Genomic DNA, 13,303 nt, shown 5'->3' with positions numbered 1-13,303 from the left:
GATCATCCTCTCTCTCTCTCTCTCTCTCTAGCCACATCCTGACGGTGATCATCCTCTCTCTCTCTCTCTCTCTCTAGCCAACATCCTGACGGTGATCATCCTCTCTCTCTCTCTCTCTCTCTAGCCAACATCCTGACGGTGATCATCCTCTCTCTCTCTCTCTCTCTCTCTAGCCAACATCCTGACGGTGATCATCCTCTCTCTCTCTCTCTCTCTCTCTCTCTCTAGTCAACATCTGACGGTGATCATCCTCTCTCTCTCTCTCCCCCTCTCTCTCTCTCTCTCTCTCTCTCTCTCTCTCTCTCTCTCTCTCTAGCCAACATCCTGACGGTGATCATCCTCTCTCTCTCTCTCTCCCTCTAGCCAACATCCTGACGGTGATCATCCTGTCCCAGCTGGTGTTGCGGCGGCAGAAGTCGTCCTATAACATCCTCTCTCTCTCTCTCTCTCTCTCTCTCCCTCTCTCTCTCTCCCCTCTCTCTCTCTCTCTCTCCCTCTCTCTCTCTCTCTCTAGCCAACATCCTGACGGTGATCATCCTGTCCCAGCTGGTGTTGCGTCGGCAGAAGTCGTCCTATAACATCCTCTCTCTCTCTCCCTCTCTCTCTCGCTCTCTCTCTCTCTCTCTCTCTCCCCCTCTCTCTCTCTCTCTCTCTCCCTCTCTCTCTCTCTCCCTCTCTCTCTAGCCAACATCCTGACGGTGATCATCCTGTCCCAGCTGGTGTTGCGTCGGCAGAAGTCCTCCTATAACTACCTGCTGGCGTTGGCGGTGGCCGACATCCTGGTGCTGCTGCTCATCGTCTTCATGGACTTCCTGCTGGAGGACTTCATCCTGGCGCGGCCGCTGCCGCCCGGCGCCAACAAGGCCCTGCAGGTGTGTGTGTGTGTGTGTGTGTGTGTGTGTGTGTGTGTGTGTGTGTATGTGCTGCCGCCCGGCGCCAACAAGGCCCTGCAGGTGTGTGTGTGTGTGTGTGTGTGTGTGTGTGTGTGTGTGTGTGTGTGTGTGTGTGTGCATGTGTGTGTGTGTGCATGTGTGTGTGCTGCCGCCCGGCGCCAACAAGGCCCTGCAGGTGTGTGTGTGTGTGTGTGTGTGTGTGTGTGTGTGTGTGTGTGTGTGTGTGTATGTACTGCCACCCGGCGCCAACAAGGCCCTGCAGGTGTGTACGGGGAAAAGACCCTAAACAGTTAGTTAGCACAGGGGTGCGCAGCCCCCTGGTGGTCCGCAACGGCATTGCAGGTGGTCCGCGACATGAGCCTATGTTGATCAGTTCACCATTGACTTTTTTTATTGTTATAAATTGATTGCTTTGATATTTCAATACATTTCCAGATTACTCTTGAATATTGTGAAAAATATCTAAAATAAGAAAAATATGTCAATCTAAATAGTCTGAATAGCCAAGTTGCATTGCCTGAAATATACTGATGTAGACTTATATTCAGCGAAGAAATATAGGTCTACATCAGTATATTTCAGGCAATGCAACTTGGTGGGGCGTGGTGGCGGCGGTTATAAACAGTGGGCCGCAAATTACTTTCTAGTCAGAATGGTGGTCCCTGGGACAAAACCAGTTGAAAACCCCTGAGTTCAAAGTCAAAGTCAAAGTGTTTATTGTCGCATACACCAAATTTCTTCAGCGCAGCGAAATTCTTATGACTTGGCAGCCAACATCTACGCAGTAGACGGCATACAACAGGTAACACAAATAACATATACCAAAATAACATACCAGAAATAACATATAACATATAACATATAACATATAACATATAACATATAACAAGTAACAACAGTTTAAAATACAAGAAGGGCAGTTTCCAGGGTGGGGAATATTAAATTAAATAAGATAAAAAAATGTGGGTTTATATATATATGTAGCAAGTGTATTTGTATGGGTGTGAAGTACAAGGTGATGGCGACTGTTCAGTGTTGCTGATTCAGCAGCCTAACAGCCTGGGGGTAAAAACTGTTTGTGAGTCTGGTAGTCCGTGCTCGGATGCTCCGGTAGCGTCTACCAGACGGCAGCAGTGTGAATAGACCATAGCCTGGGTGGCTGTGGTCCTTGACAATGTTCCGTGCTTTTCTCAGGCATCTACTGTTGTAGATGCCCTGCACGGAAGGGAGATGGCCGCCGATGATACGCTCCGCTGTCTTCACCACCCTCTGCAGGGCCTTGCGATCGGCAGCGGAGCAGCTACCATACCAGGCAGTGATGCAGCCTGAGAGGATGCTCTCAATGGTGCATCTATAAAAGTTTTTCAGTGTTTTAGAAGACATGCCAAACTTCTTGAGTCTCCTCAAGAAGTAAAGCCGCTTCTGTGCAGTTTTGACCGCCGAGTCCGCTTGCATGGACCAGGTGAGGTCATCCTTGATGTACACACCGAGGAATTTGAAGTTGGAGACTCTCTCCACTGCAGCTCCCTCGATGTGTATGGTGTTGTGACCCCCCTCTGTAGCTTCCTGAAATCCACAATCATCTCCTTGGTTTTGCAGATGTTTAGAGACAGGTTGTTGTCTTGGCACCATGCTGCCAAGCCCCTTACCTCATCTCTATAGGCGGTCTCATCGTTGTTAGAGATGAGACCCAGGATGGTAGTGTCGTCTGCAAACTTCAGGATGATGTTGGAACTGTGTGTTGCCACACAGTCCTGTGTGTACAGGGAGTACAGGAGGGGACTGAGTACGCAGCCCTGGGGGGCCCCGGTACTCAGGGTCAGTGAGGAGGAGGTGTGCTTGCCCATTCTCACCACCTGGGGTCTGCTCGTCAGGAAGTCCAGGATCCAGTTGCACAGGGGTGTTTTAAGACCCAGGCTCCTGAGCTTCGGGACGAGCTTGGCAGGCACAATGGTGTTGAATGCTGAGCTGTAATCCACAAACAGCATTCTCACATATGTGTTGCCCTTTTCCAGGTGGGAGAGAGTGGTGTGTGTTGCAAGGGCGATGGCATCATCTGTTGATCTGTTTGTGCGGTACGCAAACTGAAAGGGGTCCAGGGTGTTTGGAAGGGTGGAGCAGATTGTGGGTTCTGACCAAGCCGCTCGAAGCACTCATAATGGTGGAGGTCAGTGCTACGGGGCGGTAGTTCATTTAGGCAGGTGATGGATGATTTCTTTGGTATGGGGATGATGGTTGCCTGCTTGAAGCAGGTGGGACTTCAGACAGATGTAGTGAGAGGTTAAATATGGGAGTGAATACCTCCGCTAGCTGGTCGGCGCACCCCCTGAGGACGCGGCCAGGAACTCCATCGGGCCCGGATGACTTCCGAGGGTTCACCCTTTGGAGCTCTCGCCTCACGTCAGCCACATTCAGGGACAGAGTGTAGTAGTCTCGGTCCTCGGCCAGTTTTGCGGAAGGAAGGGGGGTTGGTTTGCCTCAAACCTTGCGTAAAAGGTGTTGAGGTCGTCAGGTAGAGAGGCGGCAGGCTGATCATCACTGCTATTTCTCCCTTTATAGCCAGTGATGTTCCGCAGGCCACCCCACATGCGTCGGGGGTCAGAGCTAAGGTAGGTGGACTCCAGCTTGTCTCTGTATTCTCTCTTTCCATCTCTGATGGCCGTCCGTAGGTCACATCTGGACTTCCCCAAAGCCTCCGGATCACCAGAGTTGTGGGCAGAGGACCGTGCTCTGAGTTTGGCACGGACATTACCATTTACCCAGGGCTTTTGGTTTGGGGAAAGTCCTAACACTGACCCAGGGGACGACATCATCGATACATTTGGAGATGTATGAAGAGACAGAGTCTGTGTATTCACTGATGTCCCCATCAGCTGCATCACAAAACATCTGCCAGTCTGTTGTATCAAAGCAGTCCTGTAGAGTGCTAATGGATTCAGCACTCCAGCGTTGAACTGCCGAAAAACCGGTTTTTCCTGTTTTAGGCGTTGCCTGTAGGTAGGGATTAGCATGATGGAGGTGTGATCCGACTTTCCAAAAGCCGGGCGGGGGAGGGGTTTGTAACTGTTCCGTATTTGCGTGTAGCAGTGGTCAAGAATCTGCTCGCCCCGGGTGGGAAAGTTTATATGTTGATGGTACTTCGGTAGTACTTTCCTCATGTTAGCCCTATTGAAGTCTCCAACAACAATAGAAACTGCCTCAGGGTGAGCATCCTCAAGTCCATTTATAACTCCGTATAATTCCTCTAACGCGGACAGATAATGATAGTGATCATGTGATAATTCCTCTGGAGATGAAAAATTCAGTTACAGTTTCAGATACACACACACCCCCACCACATACACACACCCCACACATGCACATACACACACACACACACTAACGCACGCACACAGCCACACACACACACTAACACGCCTCGCCCAGTGCATGTCACCTGGTGTTGATTCTTCACTGTTGGTATGGCAACATGAAGTCATACAGAACAGTAGATCACATGACCCCCTAGGAACATGATCACCCCCCCCCCCCCGTGGGATTGGGCTCTATTGGGCTCTATTGTGCTCTCAGCACACACACACACACACACACACTCACACACACTCTCACACACACACACACACACTCACACACTCTCACACACACACACACACACTCACACACTCTCACACACACACACACACACACACACACACACACACACACACACACACACACACACTCACACACACTCACACACACTCACACACTCTCACACACACACACACACACTCACACACTCTCACACACACACACACACACACACACACACACACACACACACACACACTCACACACACTCTCACACACACACACACACACTCACACACTCTCACACACACACACACACACTCACACACTCTCACACACACACACACACACACACACACACACACACACACACACTAGTCCTCTAGTCCAGGCCTTGATTGTTTCGTTTCTTCCTCTAAAACTTTAGTTTTGCTTCTCTGACGTCATATACAAGAAATTCTACTGTGTACTACACCAACACTTCCCCTCCCCCTCTCTCTCTCTCTCTCTCTCTCTTCCTCTATCTCTCTCTCTCTATGTCCCTCCCTCCCTCCCTCCCTCTCTCTCTCTCTCTCTCTCTCTCTCTCTTCCTCTATCTCTCTCTCTCTATGTCCGTCCCCCCTCCCTCCCTCCCCCTCTCTCTCTCTCCCTCCGTCCCTCCCTCTCTCTCTCTCTCTCTCTCTCTCTCTCTCTCTCTCTCTCTCGTTCTGTTTGGTCTCTTGGTCCTGCCTGTCTCCATTCTCTCCTCAGCACTCTCTGGACTAGCAGTAAGACAGGTTAGCTACTTTAACACACTTAAACCCTCTTCTATGTGTGTGTGTGTGTGTGTGTGTGTGTGTGTGTGTGTGTGTGTGCTCTCTGGACTAGCAGTAAGACAGGTTAGCTACTTTAACACACTTAAACCCTCTTCTACAGTCGTGTGTGTGTGTGTGTGTCTGTGTGTGTGTGTGTGTGTGTGTGTGTGTGTGTGTGTGTGTGTGTGTGCACTCTCTGGACTAGCAGTAAGACAGGTTAGCTACTTTAACACACTTAAACCCTCTTCTACAGTCGTGTGTGTGTGTGTGTGTGTGTGTGTGTGTGTGTGCACTCTCTGGACTAGCAGTAAGACAGGTAGGCTACTTTAACACACTTCAACCCTCTTCTACAGTCGTGTGTGTGTGCGTATCTGTGTGTTTGATAGTGAAAGAAGTAGCGAGAGAGAGGAAACGTGTGTGTGTGTGTGTGTGTGTGTGTGTGTGTGTGTGTGTGTGTGTTTAATCATATCCGGGTGCTGGTGGGTTCAGAGCCTCTGCTGTCCTGACACAGACCACAGTCAGGAGCGAGAGGGGAGTGGAGAAGAGTAAGGCAGTGTGTGTGTGTGTGTGTGTGTGTGTGTGTGTGAGAGAGAGAGTCAGGAGCAGGAGTGGAATGGAGAAGAGTAAGGCAGTGTGTGTGTGTGTGTGTGTGTGTGTGTGAGGCAGGAGTGGAGTGGAGAAGAGTAAGGCAGTGTGTGTGTGTGTGTGTTACGACCCTGGCGGATCTAGGCCCCGCCCCATGATATTTGCATGCCTGTTCTGTCTCTGTTTCCTTAGCAGGAAATGGGAGCTTTATGGCATAAATATACTTGACATTTATTTACGGAGTTTTGAGAAATATGTATGTATATATAAAATGTAGGAGTATTTGTTGAAGGCCAAGAACATGTTTAAAAACGATACTAAATGTCATAATAAATAAGGAATGTTGGCTGCAAGAGACTAGATGCCCATCCTTGATTTATTTTATATGACTTGGATTAGTCAAACAGGTTTAGCTGGATTTCGCTGGAAAACGTCTTGTGGAGAAAAAAGGTGTGTGGGCCTCACCTCCCCTCGCTCCTGCTGCTCTGTGTGTGTGTGTGTGTGTGTGTGTGTGTGTGTGTGTGTGTGTGTGTGTGTGCTCAAGTTCAGCTGTTTTGAGAGCTTTCTATGGCATTTTAAGGTAGAAAAAAGTGTGTGTGTGTGTTCGTTTGTGAGAGAGCTTTCTATGGAGTCTTAAGGTAGAAATAAGTGTATGTGTGCGTGTGTGTGTGTTTTTGTGTGAGAGAGAGAGCTTTCTGTGGAGTTTTAAGGTAGAAAAGTGTGTGTGTGTGTGTCACTGGAAGGAGAGGGCCCAAATCACAAAGGAAGGGTGTGAATTTCCTGCCAGCCTGGGAAGAAAATGTGTGTGTGTGTGTGTACATAGATATATCTGCTTTATTGTGTGTGTGTGTGTGTGTGTGTGTGTGTGTGTGTGTGTGTGTGTGTGTGTGTGTGTGTGTGTGTACATAAATATATGTGCTTTATTGTGTGTGTGTGTGTGTGTGTACATAGATATATGTGCTTTATTGTGTGTGTGTGTGTGTGTGTGTGTGTGTGTGTGTGTGTGTGTGTGTGTGTGTGTGTGTGTACATAAATATATGTGCTCTACTTTGTGTGTGTGTGTGGCTATGGTTGAACATAGGTATATGTGCATTAGTGTGTGTGTGTGTGTGTCTGTGTGTGAATAAGTGTACTTTACTGTGTGTTTTGTGTGTAGATATTGTGGCTTGATAGAGTTGGGTTCAGATTAGAGTTGCAATCAGATGAAGTATTATAGTGCCTGTGCCCATGCTGTCAACATACACACACACACACACACACACACACAATAATATGAGCTTTATGGCATAAATATACTTGACATTTATTTACGGAGTTTTGAGAAATATGTATGTATATATAAAATGTAGGAGTATTTGTTGAAGGCCAAGAACATGTTTAAAAACGATACTAAATGTCGTAATAAATAAGGAATGTTGGCTGCAAGAGACTAGATGCCCGTCCTTGATTTATTTGATATGACTTGGATTAGTCAAACAGGTTTAGCTGGATTTCATCTTGGACTTTCCCTTACTGAATATGTAATATATCCTTGTTGTCATGGCAACATGGTCATTAGCTCAAACCTGCTCAGGAGCAGGTTTAACAGGATTGAATCACATACATTTACATTTTACATTTAGTCATTTAGCAGACGCTTTAATCCAAAGCGACTTACAAGGATGTATACACATTTTTACATTTACACTGATGGCACACTGCACATCAGGAGCAATTAGGGGTTCAGTGTCTTGCTCAAGGACACTTAGACAGGGAATCGAACTAGCAACCTTCTGATTACTAAACGACTTCTCTACCTCCTGTACCACTGTGTCCCCACACATATACCATCATTGGAAGCCTTTCCATGTTGATTTAACCTACGTCATGAGCAAGGCAAGTTTATATATATATATATATATAGCAAAAATTATACACATTGGTAATTAAAAGTGCTTTACAAATCAGCAGATATAAGAACATAGAAAAATAAGAGTTTAAAAATGAATATGCATAACAGTGTTCCCTGTAACCATGGCAATATCTTAACAGTGTGGACTGTGACCATGGCAATATCTTAACAGTGTTCACTGTAACCATGGCGATATCTTAACAGTGTTCACTGTAACCATGGCGATATCTTAACACCCCAGTGTTCACTACAACCACACCAGGACAGGCAGCATGACCGCATGGGCACAGTGTGTGTGTTTGTGTGTGTGTGTGTGTGTGTGTGTGTGTATGTTGACAGCATGGGCACAGGCACTCTAATACTTCATCTGATTGCAACTCTAATCTGAACCCAACTCTATCAAGCCACAATATCTACACACACACACAGTACATATATCTACACACAAAACACACAGTAAACATCACACAGAGTAAATGTGAGTGTGTGTGTGTGTATGAGTGTGTGTGCACGTGTGTGTGTGTGTGTGTGTGCACGTGTGTGTGTGTGTGTGTGTGTGTGTGCACGTGTGTGTGCACGTGTGTGTGTGTGTGTGTGTGTGTGTGTCTGAGTGCAAATACTACTTATTTACTCTGTGTGATGTTAGCCATGGTGTGTGTGTGTGTGTCTGAGTGTGTGTGTGTGTGTGTGTGTGTGTGTGTGTGTGTGTGTGTGTGTGCACGTGTGTGTGTCTGTGTGTGTGTGCACGTGTGTGTGTCTGAGTGTGTGTGCACGTGTGTGTGTGTGTGTGTGTGTGTGTGTGCACGTGTGTGTGTGTGCACGTACGTGTGTGTGTGTGTGTGTGTGTGCACGTGTGTGTGCACGTGTGTGTGTGTGTGTGTGTGTGTGTCTGAGTGCAAATACTACTTACTTACTCTGTGTGATGTTAGCCATGGCATGACCGTTTCAAGTGTGTTTTGCATGTATGTCAGCAATGTAACATAATGTTCTGTTCTTCTGTACAGAAAGAGGATCAATTCTGCTGCAGGTTCCACTGAACCATAAACTCACCTTTTACAGGTACACACACACACACACACACACACACACACACACACACACACACACACACACACACACACACACACACACACACACACACACACACACACACAGCCCTACTTCTGCAACCCAGCCCACACACACACACACACACACACACACACAGCCCTACTTCTGCAACCCAGCCCACATACACACACACACACACACACAGACACACACACACACACACAGACACAGACACACAGACACAGACAAACACTCTCTCTCTCACACACACATACACATGCACTCACACACACACACACACACACACACACACACACAGACACAGACACACACAGACACAGACACAGACACAGACACACACTCTCTCTCTCACACACACACACACATACACATGCACTCACACACACACACACACACACACACACACACACCTCACACACCTCACACACACACCACAGCCCTACCTCTTGCAGCCCACTCCACACCTGGCCGTTTCAAGCATGTTTTGTTGTTCGTGCGTGCGTGCGTGCGTGCGTGCGTGCGTGCGTGCGTGCGTGCGTGCGTGCGTGCGTGCGTGCGTGCGTGCGTGCGTGCGTGCGTGCGTGCGTGCGTGCGTGCGTGCGCTGCCTAGTGACGTAGAACACATAGTTCTGGAATGAGAACACCTGGGGTGAGTTAGGTTCTTGGCTAGCGAGCTCTCGGCACAGACGAAACAGAAGAGGGTTTCTGCTGCATGGAAACCTCACGGGCTCCACCACACACACACATACACACACACACACACACACACACACACACACACACACACACACACACACACACACACCACACAGACCCCTAAACTCCTCCACACACACACACACACACACACACACAGACCCCTAAACTCCTACACACAGACACACAGACACACAGACCCCTAAACTCCTCCACACAAACCCCTAAACTCCTCCACACACACACACACACACACACACACACACACACACACAGACAGGGGCGGCGCCAGGGGGGGGGCTAGGGGGTGCTATAGCCCCCCCTGGATTAGCCATAGCACCCCCATAGCACCCCCAAGAAAATAATGGTTTATTTATTATTGTTATTTAATTTAATTCTGCGTTCTTAATTTAATGTATTGTGTGATAATAATATTTCAATCACAAAAGAAAATAATAACAGATTGAAATGAACAGATTGTTCACGTAGCACCACACAGACACGTCGCATGCGTGAACTTTGACGTTTCCTGACGATTGAAGGAGAAAGAGAGCTAGTGCACTGTCAAAGCCAAAGTCAAGCGGTAGTATCAACAAATTCACAATAATGGATCGGTTTTTGATACCCAAAATTCCACGAGTAGAATAATCATGTGACGTTGAAGAAGAAGAAATGCAAGGGGTATCGGAATCTGATTTAGAAGAAGAGGAACGTCGTGGTCAAAGAGTTTAACCTTACACCTCTACTGAGGGTGCTAGCCATGCTACACCTGGTCTGCCCGGATTTTGGTTTTGCTTATGGCTTTTCCAGCATAGTTTTGTTTGCATTTTTGCCTGTTCTTAAAGAGTTTTATTGTACAATGATAGAATGATCTAGCTCTGATTATTGTGTTTTTGAGTGCTTACTGTTTTGTTTCATTCACTTTTAAAAGGGGCCTGCATCTTTACACCATTTAAGATTTAAGGTGGAACGGTCTTGTTAGATGTGTAACATTAATTAATGCGGTCTCTTTTGGGGATTTTTCTGGATCCGCCTTAAAAAATCAGAGATTCTAGCCTAGGACGAGCAGTCTGTCTGTGCTAGCCAGGTATACATACGCTTCTATGTTTTTATTGATTGTGACCTGACATAATATATACTTTTTGAAAGCATTTCTGACTCTTTGACTGTTTTAGTTCATTCTATCTGCTATTCTAATTTGCCCTCTTTAGTTTAGAATGTATTGAACTATTTATGTTTAGTTTAATTTGTCAGACATGGTAGTGGTGACCTGGTGGCCATCTGGCGCCAACTTTAACCCCCACTGAAGTAAGTGAAGTATTTGGGATTGCGGGAATTTTGTCAGTGACCGTCGCAGAGGAACACGGCTATGTGCGCGTCCGTCGGAAGCAGCCTAATCATAATAATAATACGATCGATTTGTATGGCGCTTTTCATGGACCACAAAGACGCTTCAGAGAGCAAACATGTAAACAGATATGACGATATGGTGGGGAGGTGTTGTAGTAGAGAACCATGTGACACATATGCTATCACCCTAATTTCATAGCACCCTCGGTAAAACGCCGAGCACCCCCATAGCACCTGCAGAAAAAAATCTCTGGCGCCGCCACTGCACACAGACCCCTAAACTCCTCCACACAAACCCCTAAACTCCTCCACACACACACACACACACACACACACACACAGACCCCAGAGACTCTAGTAAACGGCCACATTCCTGACGCCTAACAACGGCTGCTGGATTTAGTAACTCAGAAACTCTGCCCACACCAGCCATGGGTAACTGAGACTGTGAATCAGACACACACACACACACTCTCAGGAACACACACACACTCTCAGGAACACACACACACACCACACCAGCCATGTGTAACTGACACTGTGAATCAGACACACACACACACACTCTCAGGAACACACACACACTCTCAGGAACACACACACACACCACACCAGCCATGTGTAACTGACACTGTGAATCAGACACACACACACACACACACACACACACTCCTGGTGGAACTGAGACTATGAATCAGAATCAGACACACACACACACACACACACACACACACTTTCAGGAACACACACACACACACACACACACACACTCTCAGGAACACACGCACACACACACACACACACCGCACCAGTCATGTGGAACTGAGACTACGAATCAGCCTGCCCACGCACACACACACACTGCACTGAACCATGAAGTCCTATCAGCATCCAAAAGGAAAAAATAATTTTAACTCTAATTGTAGTTACTTTTATGAGTGTGTGTGTGTGTGTGTGTGTGTGTGTGTGTGTGTGTGTGTGTGTGTGTGTGTGTTTGCATACATATGTGTGTGTGTGTGTACCAACCCTGTGAACTGTTGGTTTTTAGGCAGGTGAAATGGCGTTTGTAACTGTGAGCTGTACGGAGATCAGGTGTGTGTGTGTGTGTGTGTGTGTGTGTGTGTGTGTGTGTGTGAGTCTTGTGAAAGTTGTTTACGCAAACACACACCCTCAGGAACACACACACACTCTCAGGAACACACACACACACACACCCTCAGGAACGCACGCACTCAAAAGCCCCACAGGTACACACACGTTTAGGTCATGACGTAAGAGCACATTATAAAACAATTGGGTTCTATCGAATTATTTAGCTGTTTCTGATTGGACGAGAGACGTTCCGTGAGTTGGAATACCCCAGGACATCCCAACTCGGACATTCTATAGCGCGTTGATACAAATTAAGCGATAACCGTTAATTCAAAGTTCTTATAATTCCAAAAGACGTTCACCATGGAACTATGTTTTTGTTGCGGAGAAACACTAGCGAAAATAAAAAAAATCGTAATCAATAACTTTGTGTTTAAATGTTAATTGGTTGACTATAAAATTGTTTTATAAAAGCAATATTGTACTCGTGCCTCCGGCCTCGTGGCTACGGCCGAACACCACCCCTGTTCACAGGAACACACACCCTTGTTACTATTAGACCATTTCTCCAGCTTCAGAGACAAGTTTCAAAAACTCTTTATTTTTTCCTGATTATGGCTTGAATTTAAGTGAAATAATTGTGTTATTGTGAAGCACTCGTTGGAGCAACTTCAGTAGAAATTAGCCTCATCTAATCTCATAACTAGTCTAGTCTAATCTAACAACTAGTCTAATCGAATCTAATTACTAGTTAAATCGAACAACTAGTCTATTCTAATAACTAGTCTAATCGAATCTAATCGAATCGAATCTCATAACTACTTACATCTAATCTAACAACTAGTCTAATATAATCTAACAACTACTTACATCTAATCTCATAACTGATCTAGTCTAATCTAACATCTAATCGAATCTAATAACTCATCTAATCTCATAACTAGTCTAATCTAACAACTACTTACATCTAATCTCATAACTAGTCTAGTCTAATCTAACAACTACTTACATCTAATTTAATAACTAGTCTACTCGAATCTCATAGCTAGACTCATCTAATCTAATCTAATAACTAGTCTCATCTAATCTAATCTAATAACTAATCTAATCTAAACTAATGACTAGTCTTGTCTATTCTAATAACTAGTCTAATCGAAACTCATAACTAGTCTCATTTTATTTAATAACTAGTCGAATCGAATCAAATAGCTAGTCTCGGCTAATCTAATGACTAGTCTAGTCTGATCTAATGACATAAGGGCATAATGACATGACATAAGGGCATAATGACATGACATAAGGAGATACTGTGTATATAGTACATCTCAAGTCCTCTCTGTCTCCCTCTCTCCCTCTTTCTC

General features: G+C 46.1%; 1 long non-coding RNA gene across 1 annotated transcript in view; it reads left to right on the top strand.

The window, feature by feature from the left end:
• Positions 1-13,303, top strand: part of LOC116218622 — a 34,550-nt gene that overhangs the window by 20,505 nt on the left and 742 nt on the right. The window lies entirely within an intron of this gene.

Source organism: Clupea harengus, chromosome 23, assembly GCF_900700415.2.
Source record: "Clupea harengus chromosome 23, Ch_v2.0.2, whole genome shotgun sequence".
Lineage (NCBI taxonomy): Eukaryota > Metazoa > Chordata > Actinopteri > Clupeiformes > Clupeidae > Clupea > Clupea harengus.
The sequence above is the reverse complement of the archived record's forward strand: the minus strand, read 5'-3'. Positions and strand labels throughout refer to the sequence as shown.